We start from the raw sequence: 14,363 nt of genomic DNA on the forward strand, positions 1-14,363 counted from the left end.
ACAAGCTTATACAAAGCTTTAACACAAGACTGGAAGGGTGATGTCAGCCTAGATGCAAACTAATTGACTCTCAGAAAAAAGAAAAAAAATATGACACTGTTTTTAGGAAGAAAACAAAATCCAGATACCCAGGTAACAGTTACAATACTGAACATCCGATCTAAAATTACAAGGCATGTAAAGAGATAGAGTCAAGATCTAAAAATGGGGTAAAGTTTGTGAATACAAAGCTTAAAAAATGACAGATGGCTGGGCATGGTGGCTCACACCTGTAATCCCAGCACTTTGGGAGGCCAAGTCAGGTGGATCACTTGAGGCCAGGAGTTCGAGACCAGCCCGGCCAACATGGCAAAACCCCATCTCTACTAAAAATATAAAAATTAGCTGGGCATGGTGGTACACACCTGTAGTCCCAGCTACTCAAGAGGCTGAGGCACAAGAATTGCCTGAATCTGGGAGGTGGAGGTCACGATTAGCAGATATTGTGCCACTGCACTCCAGCCTGGCCAGCAGAGCAAGACTCTGTTTCAAAACAAACAAAAAAATAAAGAATTGAAGAAATGACTAATATTATAGAATAGAAAGGATTTAAAAAATGTTATTTTAAATATGTTCAATGGCGTAAAAGAAAAATGAACATAAGAGCTTGGCGTGCGACTGTGCGCTCAATCCAGCACCATGGGGAAGCGGGACAATCGGGTGGCCTATATGAACCCAATAGCAATGGCGAGATCAAGGGGTCCAGTCCAGTCTTCAGGGCCAACAATACAAGATTATCTGAATCGACCAAGGCCTACCTGGGAAGAAGTAAAAGAGCAACTAAAAAAGAAAAAGAAAGGCTCCAAGGCTTTGGCTGAATTTGAAGAAAAAATGAATGAGAACTGGAAGAAAGAACTGGAAAAACACAGGGAGAAATTATTAAGTGGAAGTGAGAGCTCATCCAAAAAAAGACAGAGAAAGAAAAAAGAAAAGAAGAAATCTGGTAGGTATTCATCTTCTTCTTCATCAAGCTCTGATTCTTCCAGCAGTTCTTCTGATTCCGAAGATGAGGATAAGAAACAAGGAAAACGGAGAAAGAAAAAGAAGAACCGTTCACATAAATCTTCTGAAAGCTCCATGTCAGAAACTGAATCAGACAGTAAGGATAGTTTAAAAAAGAAAAAGAAGTCAAAAGATGGAACTGAGAAAGAAAAGGATATTAAAGGACTCAGTAAAAAGAGAAAGATGTATTCTGAAGATAAACCTTTATCATCTGAGTCCTTGTCAGAATCAGAGTATATTGAGGAGGTGCGAGCAAAAAAGAAGAAAAGCAGTGAAGAACGAGAAAAAGCAACAGAAAAAACGAAAAAGAAAAAGAAGCATAAGAAACACAGTAAGCTTGGACTCAGGAAGGGGAACATCACACACAGGGGCCTATCATGGGGAGGGGGGAGGGGGGAGGGATTGCATTGGGAGTTATACCTGATGTAAATGACGAGTTGATGGGTGCAGCACACCAACATGGCACAAGTATACATATGTAACAAACCTGCACGTTATGCACATGTACCCTACAACTTAAAGTATAATAATAATAAATTAAAAAAAAAATGAACATAAGAAAGAGAAAAACGAAAAGTATAAAAAAGAATGAAATGACATTTCTGGAGTTGAAAAATATAACACCAAATTGAAAAACTAACCAGATGCACTTAACAAGGGACTAGACACCACAGAAGAAAAGATCAGAAAACTGAAAGCACAACAGAAGAAATTATTAAAACTAAAGCACAGAGATATGAAAGACAGAATACATTTAATATAGCCTCACTGACCATGGGACAATAGCAAGTGATCTAACATAAGTATAATTGGAATCCACTATTCAGCATTGTACTGGTGGTCCTAGTCAGTCTAATAAGGCAAGACAAAGAAACAAAAGGCATACAGATTGGAAAGAAATAAGTAAAAACGTCTTTATTCACAGAGAGCAGAAAATTCCAAGAATCTACCAAAAGTTACTAGAACTACTTCATGAGTTTAGCAACTAAATAAAAGGTAACCAGATGTACAAAAATCAATTGTATTTCCATATCCTATGAAGAGATAATTGAAATACTATGAAACACTTAAGGATAAGTTTAACAAAAATTACCCAAGATTCATAAACTGAATACAACAGAATACTGCTAGAAGAAATTAAAGAATACTTAAATAAAGGAAGAAATATATGATGTATATGGATCATAAAATACAATATGTTAAAAGGTCAATTCTACTCAAACTGCTATATCAATAACAATTTCAGCAGACTTTTTTTGTTTAGAAATTAACTAGTCAATTAGAAAATTTGATTAGATTTGCAAAAGACCATAGAAAAGTCAAAAGAATATTGAGAAAGAACAATGTAGGAGGACTTACACTTCCTAATTTTAAGACTTATTATAAAACTATAGTAGTTAAAAGACTGTGGTAGGGACACAAGCATAGTAATACAGATCAGTAGAAAAGAAAACTGATTTTGGAGACAGTTTCAGATAATTTAATGGAAAAAATACTCCTTTCAACAAGTTGGGCTGGGGGCAGCCGAATAACAATATAAAAAAAAGTGAACCACGATTTTTACTTCAAACTATAGACAAAAAATAACTCAAAATTGATTAACTCTAAATTTAAAAATATAAAACTACATTATTTCTAAAAGAAAGCATAGAAGATAAAAATCTTCATAATCTTTGGGCAGGCAAGATTTATTTGATAACAAAAATCACTCACCATAGAAGAAGATAACCAACAAATTAAAACTTTATGAAAATTAAATCCTCCTCTTTAAAATACACTATTTAGAAAATGAGGAGGGAAGCTGCAGACTGATAAAGAATATTTACAAACTATATTGAGCTATCTAACAAAGAACATTTTGAAAATATGTAAATTAAATTTTACATCTCATTAATTAGAGAAATAAGCCAATAAAAAGTTGGCAAAAAATTGAACAAATATTTCACAGAAGAGATATTCAAATGGCCAATAGGCATAAGAAGAAATGTTCTACATCATTATGCATCAAATAAGGCAAATAAAGTTATGATGAGATACCACTATACACTACACTATTTAGTTTAGCTAAAATTTAAAAAGAATGGCAATACCATGTGTAGGTAGAGATGTAAAGTTACTTGAACTTTCAGCCTGCCAGTGGGAGTGTTAAATGGGACAACTATTTTGAGAAACAACCCGGAAGTTTCTTCTATAGTTAAACATACACTTACCGTATTACCCAGAAATTTCATTCCAAGAGAAAAGCAAACATAGGTCCACACAAAGGTTTGTACACAAATGCTCACAGCAGCTTCATTTATAATAACCACAAACTGGGAACAACACACATATGCATCAAGAGGCTAACAGATCAACAGATTGTGATGTATTCATATAACAGATATTAATCATCAATATTAATACATCCAACATGACTTAATCACAAACACAGCATACTGAGGCAGGTACAACATCATTGTGTGATTCTACCTATTAAAAAATTAATCCTTACATATAGAAAATAGTTTAGTGGTTGTCTGGATTGGAATTTGAGAAGGGGATTGGTTGCAAAGAAACATGAGGGAAAAATTAAGGATAATGAAAATATTTTTTGTTTTTATTGCACTGAAATAACCAAACACATATCTCAAACCCCATTAAACTGTATGAATAAATTTGTATCATTGTATTGTATACAAATTTTACCTCAATAAAACTGATAACCAATTATGCAGAGAGAGGTTGTCTATAAACAGCACAAAATGCAATAGACGATCTGGTAGCTTCAGATTCTTAAAAATTCAATCAGTGAGATAATTTGCATCAGAAACAAAACAGATATTTATTAGCCTGGCTGTGACTTTGTTTTCTCATGGTAAAATCAGAATCATACAAGTATCTCTTACCTAGGATGACACTCAAGATCAAATTAATAAATATATGTAAAGCATGTAGAATAAATCCTGGCAGATATTAAGAATTCAGTAAAGGCTGGCTATAGTTATCATTGTTACCACCAAGAGTTGAAGGCTATATCAAACCTGGGGAGGGCTACAATGATAAGCAGTGTTGCCCTCTGGGGAGGCTTAGGTTTTTGTGAGAAACAAGGCCAGTCAATTCTCCTCAATCTACAAAAGGGTGTTGTATTAGTTGGTTCTCATGCTGCTCATAAAGACATACCCAAGACTCAGTAATTTAGAAAGGAAAGAAGTTTTATGGACTCACAGTTCCATATGGTTACGGAGGCCTCATAATTATGGTGGAAGATGAAGGAAGAGCAAAGGGATGTCTTACATGGCAGCAGGCAAGAGGATATGTGCAGGAGAACTCCCCTCTATAAAACCATCAGATCTTATGAGTCATATTCACTATCATAGGAAAAACCCATCCCCATAATTCAATTACCTCCCACCGGGTCCCCCCTACAACACGTGGGGATTATTACAATTCAAGGTGAGATTTGGGTGGGGACACAGAGCCAAACCATATCAGGCGTTCTGGCAGACCTGTGGACAAGTTACACCTCACTGATATGGAATTTCCCTAACATGTCATCTAGCTATTTATTTTCTGCCTTCTCTTTAAAAATCCAGGAGTGGGACTGGCAAATTGTGGCTGCTTCCTTATTGTTACATAATGTATTCTATTATCTGCATGCACATTTCTCAGAAAACAATTTATACAGGCTGAAAAAAATGTATTTCTTGACAACTTTGTTTGAAATATTACTTGTTTGGTACTTTTATGTTGATCTTAGAGAAAAATGAGGGAATGTTTCTTAAAGGAGGTAACAAAATTACAATTGGATTAGAGCATGAGTTATCACCTGAGCCTGAGGAGGTATATTAAAAAGACCAGGACTCGGACTTAGAAGAAGTCACTTGGACATACACATTGGTCATGAGCTGATGGTAACCATTCCTGCCACCACCTTCTAAGACCAATGTGCCATAGGTATTAGCTTCCAGTGGCACCTGTAACAAATTGCCATAAGCTAGGTGGCAGAAAGCAACAGAAATGTATTCTCTCAGCATTCAGGAGGCCAGAAATCCTAAAGCCAGGTGTTAGCAGGACTACACTCTTCCTAGAGGCTCTGGGAAGATAATCTATTTCATTTTCTTCTCTTAGCTTTTGATGGCTGCTGCTAATCCTTGGAACTCCTTGGCTTAGAGCTGCATCACTCCAATCTCTGCCTCTGTGTTCACATGGTCTCTGTCTCTTCTGTGTCTTCTTTTTTGTCTCTTATAAGGACACTTGTCATTGGAGTTGGAGCCCACTTGGGTAATCCAGGATGATCTCATCTTAAGACCCTTAACTATACCTGCAAGGACTACTTTTTCCAAATGAGGTCATATTCATAGGTTCCAGGAATTTGGCTGTGGACGTATTTTCTTTTTTTGGTAGAATCAGGGAGAGTCACCATTCCACCCACTACACATGCCACCTTCCTACTGTGCTTGGACTTTGGAGGTAATCCCACCTTCAACAGAGGGCAGAAAAGCAGTTCAGGGAGTGCTGAATATTACTTGGCATTGCCCGAATGAGGGAATAAAGGAAAGAGAGAAATAATTAAATTTAAGATTCATGAGGGCAGAAACTGTGTATATTATTTATTTTTGTTCCACAGCACTATAACAGTGCTTGGCATACAGAGATTTTTGATAGATGTTTATTAATTTTATGAATGAATGAATAACTCATAAATTAGTATTCATCTCTCGGTGTCCTGAAAGAATCAAATTTGGCCTCACTTAATCACTGATACTTTGGTATCCCCAATCAAAAAGGCTATCACCAGAGAAACCTGATGTGAGTCCTGGAAACGGGTTGGTGAAAATGTTCCTGGGAAGCTGAGTTGGGCTACGTTTGGTAGAAGAACGGGTCCTGGAGTGTGAGTACAGCTGAAGGGGCCAGAAGGGAAGCCAAGCTTCATTGTGGGTACTAGAGAATGAGCATCTCTCTTTTGGCAATTATAAATATCTCCTCTTCCCATGATTGTTTAGCATCTTCATTTACAATAAAATAGCAGTTAAGAATGTGACTATATCCTTCTTGAACCTTCCAATGACAGAAGGCCATAAATTTTAAAAAACAAAAACAACAACAAATACTCTTAATTCACGTGTTTTCCTGTAGACAGAAGGGGAATAAAGGACTTCTAGGAGCATCCATTCTTTAAATTCTCTTCTACTGGGTTTCCTCAAAGAATCTAATTAGCAGCCTTTCACCCAGAAACGATGAGCTGCAGGGAAGCTCAGTGATTAGAGCAAACAGATAGCAGTCAGGAAATTCTCCGAGTGGCTCCCCATGGCCTTCCAAAAGATACTTGACAACCCTGTGTCTCAATTATTGGCTAACTGGGGGCAGTGGTAGCAACACTTGCTTACACTTCAGGGATGCTGTAAGAGCCAATTAATCATGGGCGATGTCAGTGTAGATTGAGGAATGAGCACCATTAAATAGTTACAAAGCATTATTACTGAAGTGTGAGTGGTGAATGGAAAGTAGAGGCTGAGCAAGGAAATTCATAGGTTTGCCTTGCAGCAGCTTCCTGATAAATTGCCAGTAGAGTCTTCCTAATTTATCTCATTCTGCCTGCATGGGTATTTGTATCTAACAGTCCCTACAGATGACAGAGAGAAAAAGTGAGGAAGCCAGGTCAGGCACAAAACATTGACAACATGAAAGAAGCCACTGCAGAAGGGGTTTTTCTAAAGCTGAATTTTAATCATCCTTTTAAATTATATCTAGAATGTGGACTGAGGAAGGGGCATGAGACGAGTTTGACATGAAGTTGTAGAGGAAGCAATCAATTTTGAAGATGCATTTCATGTGGAATCTAGGGAGCCAAGATCCTAAGCAGTGACCTTCAGCATTTAAACTGGTGTTTACCAGATTGACTTGAGATCCTCTAGTAAGACATGGAACTTTGCAAACTGAGCTGCAAGCCAAATAGTGCAGGCTGATATTCTGTATAACATGCTAGCAATGTGTGAATCCCATTTTTGCAATACCAAAAAACTGCTTTAAAAATTGAAATAAAAATATATAAGCACTTACAAGGCTGCCGCGTTGATGATTTGGGGAGAGAGTCTGGAAAAATTAAAGATTGCCTTAAAATCGAAGCCAATATACCAATCTCCACCTGGGAACTTTGGCTCAATGCCAGCTTCGATGTGTTTATTACTAGCTCCTTGTGGTGAGCAAAAGAAAAAAAATCAATTTGCATAAGGAAAGAAGAAGAGGTCTTAAAACACTGAAACCTAGGCAGCTGGGGAAAAAAAATTCCTCAAAAGAAATGTAATCTGATTCTGCCAGTTGACCAAGAAGGAAATTTGGGAATTTAGGAGAAAATCCATAAATCTGGATTACCTTGGAGGGCTAACATATGTTGAAGCTGTTTAGAGATTGAGTAATCTTTTGGCCATGGGGTTTTAGGGATATTGGGAGTGGGAAGTGTTAATCTCACCATTGTTTGAATCCCACGAATTCCTTCTGCCTTTATATGGTTATCATTACTGTGCTCTTACTATACAGCAGACATTGTGCTAAATGGTTTAGATATATTAATATATTTAATTGTTGCAACATTCCCATAGAGACTGAAATTACTTTCATTTTAGACATGAGCAATCTGAGACACAAGAGAGTTTACAACATTTTCCCACAACCACACAGTTAACAAGCAGTGATCTAGGACTCAAACCCTGAGATTCTGACTCCAAAGCCCTTGTTCTACTATTACTGTTGTTCCCTCTTACAAAACACCTGGAAGATATATACACATATGCAAACACACACACACACAATTTTTTTATATATATATGCACATATACATATACATGTATATATGTATACATATACATATCTGTCTGAGATAGATAAAATTTAAATTCTTATCCAGGCTTATAGCTTAGATGAAATGGGATAAGTGCCCTAAAAATGCTCTTGAGAAGATGTTATGGGAGGTTGGTGAGGTAAGAGAGTAATTCTACTGAGCTTAGGGAAATAGGTGAATTGAAACACTAGAGAGAGAGGGCAGTAAACTAATAAAGACCAAAATTCTTGCTGGCTTTACTACATATTAAGTAGTTGTTGTCTCATGAAATCCCATAGCAGACCTATGAAGTATGTAGTATCTTATCTGTTTTACAAATGGGGGAATTATAGCAGATAAATGTGAAATAAACAATCGATAGTCACACATGGAATGGAAAGAATAATGGCTAGCATGTCAAGTTGGAGTTTCTGAATACAAAAGCCCTCGTCCTTTACAAGAGTCTTGCTCTGTTGCCTAGGCTGGAGTGCAGTGATATGATCTCTGCTCACTGCCAACCTCCATCTCCCAGGTTCAAATGATTCTCCTGCCTCAGCCTCCCGAGTAGCTGGGACTACAGGCGTGCACCACCATGCCTGGCCAATTTGTGTGTGTGTGTGTGTGTGTTTTAGTAGAGACAGGGTTTCTCTATGCTGACCAGGTTGGTCTCAAACTCCTGACCTCGTGATCTGCCTGCTTTGGACTCCCAAAGTGCTGAGATTACAGGCATGAGCCACCGCGCCTGGCCAGCCTTCATCCTTTCTATTAAATTATGTTGTTTCATGAAGTGCCAGTCAAGGTGGGAGATGCACAATGTCTCGGGTTTCCATAGCAGAATGGGAAAGATTTTCAAGATTAAAAAAAAATGATGCATTTGAAAATGCAGAGGTGGAAAAGTACAGTGAAGTTTTGGAAAAGTGTAAGTAGTCTAATTTAAATGAATATGAAAAATGAAAAATCAGAAGAGGCTGGGAAAGAACGGCTTACCAAATCTTGGATTTTGCCTTGTCTGAAGAGAATAAACCTCTATTCTGAAGGCAGCGAGAGTTACTGCAGGTGTTTTAGCTGAAGGGAAGGTGATCAGGGCGGTGCAATAACATCAATGTACAGACTGCATTCCTCCCCATGAATACAGCCCTGGAGGTTCCATGAAAGCAAAAAGAAGATTGAGGAATCTATTGAAATAAGAAATACAGCAACATCAGGGCAAGGAAAAGCAATGGGTTAGGTCCTTGCGTAGCCTTTCGGTGGAATAAGGTGGAATAATCAACCCAGACATCTGATATGGAGCAGGGAAGCAATTTTCCACCTCTGGTGGCTATTTTCTCTCCTTGATATAGTCTTGAGATGATAATAATCTATGCAAATAAATAAATAAATATAAATAAATAAACAAACTACAAAGCAGAACAAGAGCAACCAGCCTACACCCTATAGTGACAGCAGGGAAGTCCTGGGGTGCTGCTGAGTCCACCTGGGGTGGATAACGGCTTACCGTAAGTGCAATGGGCCTGGTTAGCCTTTCAGTGTTCCCTCTGCTTCCTGCATATACATCAAGTGCTATGTGATTACAACTCACGTTAAGAATTCTTGATCAAGAGCAGTGCCAACGTTGACATATAAGTAGTAATTTCAGAGGTTCCCTGCTACAAAGTGTTTACCCTCACACACACACACACACACACACACACGCACACACGCACACACGCACACACACACCTAACTCCTTATATTTACTATCAGGGGCACATGCTAGCTTCTGGCTTTTTCCGCTTCCTGGCAACGTCACATTTCCATAGAAGTAAATTAAGTTCCTAAAGGAATATAAATTTATGGAAAAAGATAAAGATAATTTCAGAGCATACTGCAATGAAAGAAAGAAAACACATGGATTCAGTTATATCAAATAAAATCAAAAGTAATGTATCAGAGTAAGAATTTAAAATAAATATGTTAGATTTTCTAAAACATGTAAGAAAAAATATTGGATCTGTGCAGCAAACATGAAAAATCATAAGGAAGAATCAACTGAAGATATTAAGTAAGAAAAAATGTTATGGTTGAGATAAATAACTGGACTGAATAGCAGAAGAATACATGTAAAAATCATTTTGTGAAATTCTCTCAGAAGACATCAGTATAGGATAAAGAGACAGAAATTTTTAAATTAACAGACAAGGAGAGTAGAATCGGAAGTGTCAAAGTTCATATCAATGAAGTCCCAGATGGAGAGAGAGAGAAACCTATGAGAAAAAACAAAAACGATGAAACCTATTGATCAATAATGTTGATATTACTTTTAAAAAATCAAGAATCGACCGGGCGTGGTGGCTCATGCCTGTAATCCTAGCACTTTGGGAGGCCAACGTAGGTGGATCACCTGAGGTTAGGAGTTCGAGACAAGCCTGGCCAACATGGCAAACCCCCATCTCTAGCAAAAATACAAAAATTAGCTGGGCATCGTGGTGCGTGCCTGTAATCCCAGCTACTCAGAAGGCTGAGGTAGGAGAATCGCTTGAAGTCGGGAAGCAGAGGCTGCAGTGAGCTGAGATCACGCCACTTCACTGCAGCCTGGGTGAAAGAGCGAGACTCTGTCTCAAATTAAAAAAAAAAAAAAAAAAAAGAGAGAGAGAGAACAAAAAAAAAGTCAAGACTCAGATTGATGCTAAAATTTTTAATAACATAAAATATATAGAGCAAAATTTTAAAACTTATAAAAAACACTAGCATTTAATCTAGAGATGTACGTCCAGGTAATCCATCATTAAAATCCAAGAGTTAAATAACGATATTCTCAGCTTATCACAAAAACTTCCTCTGAAAAAATATTGTTGGGTAAGTTATTTCTACAAAAAATGAAATCAGACTAAGGGGATATAATAAGGCATGGGGAAATTGTGACTAAAGGAGTTAGTAAAACTTATTACTGAGTACAATTTGGTGAGAAAGGAGGTACCAGAGGGAGAATTTGCTTATGTATTTGTCCAGAAAGGGAGTTGTGGGGTGTGGGGGTGGGGGTGTGTGTGTGTGAGTGAGTGAGTTTGACAGGAAAAATATGCATAAATATGGCTCTCAACAAGTTAGGGGTAAACTTGAAAACTCTCCAAATAGACTGTGACCCTTAAAAAGCAGGAAAATAAAATTTGATATATCCAATGAAAATTAAGACGGTGGTAAGGAAAATGAAAATAAAGTATGTAACATGGAAATTGTTAAATATTTAGATAAGAAATAATGATATTTGAAATAAATAAAAATCAAAGACACTTACATTGGATTTAAAAAAAAAAACAAAGTAAAACAGTATGCTGTTTACTGGAAATACTCAAAAGAATGTATTTTGAACAGAATGAAATGTAAGAATGTGTATCAGGCAAAATAATGCAAAAGACAGCCATGACAGCAATTTTAATATCTGTCAAAATACATTTCTGCATCTGAATATCTGTAAAGATATACTTTAAAAAGCAATCATATACTGGTAACAGAAATAATATATCAAAAAGTTGTAACAACCATGAACATATGTGTAACAGACAAGAGAGCCTCAAAATATATAAAGCAACAACTAAGAGTCAAATGAACACTAGATAAATTAATAATTTAGATATTTCAGCATGAACTTTTCAGAAACTGGTGGATTAAGATCATTAACATAGGTTGGAAAGGGAGAGAAGCTGGAGGAGAAATAATAATTAGGATATGATTGAACTAATTTAGATTACAGTTATGATGATTCTGTGGTAGGGTGGGGATAGAGAGAGACTGTAGTTGTAGGACCAATGAGGATGAGTACATTTTGAAATTGTGGGGTGCCATTATCAGATGAAAATAAGTTAAAGGAAGTGGGTTTGGGGGATGTAAGATAAATGCGTTTAAGATGTATCAATTATAATCCACTTCTTTAGAAGTTACAGATTGCCATTAGATCTCTGTGAGATATAACCTTATGCAGAAGACTGGAGTAGGATAACTTCCATCATCAGGGTTCCCAAGCCTCTTTAGAAATAGTCTTTCCTTTGGAGAAAGGCACTGAAGCCTTCTCAAATATTTTATCTGGAAGGGATTCATGCATTAGGCTCTCACTAGCCAGTAACTCCTTAGCACAGGTAATTTTATCAGATTAGCCCTGGTAAAGAGAATGGAGCATTTCTATGACATGGACATGATACAGGAACATTCTGATGGGAGAGGAAAATGAAATAAGAAAAAGAAGGTAGACTCTTTTAAATGTTTTTAAAATACCACTCTCTCAATCAATCTTTATCTTCATTATCAAAAATGCAAATTTGTGGTTCCCTCCTTTATGCTCCCATAGCTCCTTTTCCAACAATTTATTGCAAAAAAAAAAAAAAGTCAAACACACAGCAAAGTTGAAATATTTTTTTCAGTAAATAATTCTGTATATCTACCACCTAGATTCTATCATGAGCATTTTACTCTTTATTTGCTTGATCACATATCTAGCCATCTTTCTAGTCATTCATATATCCTTCTCATTTTTAATGCATTTAAATGATAGATAATGGTATACTTTATATTTTTCAGTATTTTCTTATAAAATTTACATACAATGAAAGGCATATATATAATAAATGCATATATACATTTTCCGAGTTTCAACAAAGGCATACACCTCTATAAACCCAATAAGACATTATTATCATCACAAAAATGTCCCTTCATGCCTCTTCCCAGTCCAACTCAGCCCTTGCTTCCCAGAGGAGATTGTTCTAGAATATCTTATATATGAAATTATGCATGCAGTATGTACTCTTTTTGGCTAGTTTCTACTCAGTCTAACATGTTTTGGATTCATCTGTATTGTTGCATGTCACAGCTGTATATGAGTATAGTGCATACATTCACTTCCATTTGTTTCTTCATTCTCCAATTGGTGGACACCTGGATTATTTCTACTGCCTACTCAGTTCTTTCACAATGTCTTGTGAGTGGGAGTTTTTGCTGTTGTCATTTGTTTGCTTATGAAGTCTAATTTATTATTTTTTTCTTTAATGTTTTTTCTGTAATCTAAGAAAGCTTTGCCTGCTGCCAAGTTATTAAGGGAGATGGTTCCTGTTTTCCTCCAAAAGCTTTATGGTTGGGTTTGGTAATCCTTTTGTTTTATTTTGAGACAAGGTCTCTCTCTATTGACCAGGCTGGAATGCAGCGGTGCCATTGAGGCTCACTTTAACCTCCGTCTCCTAGGCTCAAGTGATCCTCCCATCTCAGCCTCCCGAGTAGCTAGTACTACAGGAGAGCCGCCACACTAGGCTAATTTTTTTTAAAGTTTTTTTGTAGAGACAAGGTCTCACTGTATTAGTCAGGCTGTTCTCAAACTCCTGGGCACAAATGATCTTCTTGCCTTGGTCTCTCAAAGTTCTGGGATTATAGACGTGAGCTATGTGCCCAGCCTGGTGACCCATTTTTAATTTGTGCATATATGTGTATGATATGAGAATCATCACAGCAAGGTTCATTTTTTTCCCACATGAATATCCTGTTTTTCCAGAAATATTTGTGGAAAAAATTTTCCTTTTCCATTAGATTGTTTTGATGTTTCTGTCGAAAATTATATGACCATGTAAGTGTCTATGTCTGGACTTTTTACTGCCAATGGTGTTGATCGAATAATGAATCCTGGATGCTAGTACCATATTTTCTTGATTATTTCAGCAGTACAATAAGTCTTAAAGATGGATTATGAAAGGTCTTCCAATTTTGTTCTTCCAAGATTTCCTTGGATATTCTAGGTCCTTTACCTATATATTTCAGGATGAGCTGGCGTCAATTTCTAATAGAATACCTTCATGAATCTTGAGATTCATTGATTCTATAGATCATTCTGGGGAATATTGCCAACTTTAAAACACTGAATCTTCCAGTTCAGTAATACAGAATACCTATCCACTAACTTAGCAGCTTTGCAATTTCACTCAGCAAATTTTTTGCAGTTTTAAAAATATAGGTCTACATCATTCAGCTTTAAAAAAGAAGAAAATTTTGACATATGCTGCAATATGAATGAACCTTGAAGACATTATGCTAAGTGAAATAAATTAGTCATGAAAGGGCAAATCAATGGATAGCAGTAATAGCAAGATCACTGCTGTTCAATCCAAGATTATCTTAACAGTCAGACTTGAGAGTAGTGGGATGGCTGTCTTGGAGAGTAGAGAATACCACATTTTTTTCTGCATGGTTCCAGTGGAGGTGATAAAGCATCACTCATATGGAATATTATTTAGCCTTGAAAAGAAAGGAAATTCTGACACACGCTACACATGGATGAACCTTGAGGACATTATGCCAAGTGAAATAAACCAGTCACAAAAGGGCAAATGTTATATGATTCCACTTTTATGAGGTACCTAAAGCATCCAAATTTATAGAGACAGAAAATCAAACAATGGTTTTCAGGGAGTAGTGGGAGGGAGAAAATGAGGAGCTATTGTCTAATTGGTACAGAGTTTGAAGTTCTAGAGACGAATTGTGAAGATGGTTGCACAACAGTGTGAATGCACTT

General features: G+C 36.7%; 1 long non-coding RNA gene and 1 pseudogene across 3 annotated transcripts in view; one reads left to right on the forward strand and one right to left on the reverse strand.

Moving 5' to 3' along the window:
* Positions 1-14,363, reverse strand: part of LOC107126522 (uncharacterized) — a 560,621-nt gene that overhangs the window by 393,859 nt on the left and 152,399 nt on the right. The gene's annotated exons all lie outside the window — the stretch shown is intronic.
* On the forward strand, positions 645-5,564 carry LOC102146972 (protein FAM133B pseudogene; annotated as a pseudogene).

This window comes from Macaca fascicularis, chromosome 8 (assembly GCF_037993035.2).
Source record: "Macaca fascicularis isolate 582-1 chromosome 8, T2T-MFA8v1.1".
Classification (NCBI taxonomy): Eukaryota; Metazoa; Chordata; class Mammalia; order Primates; family Cercopithecidae; genus Macaca; species Macaca fascicularis.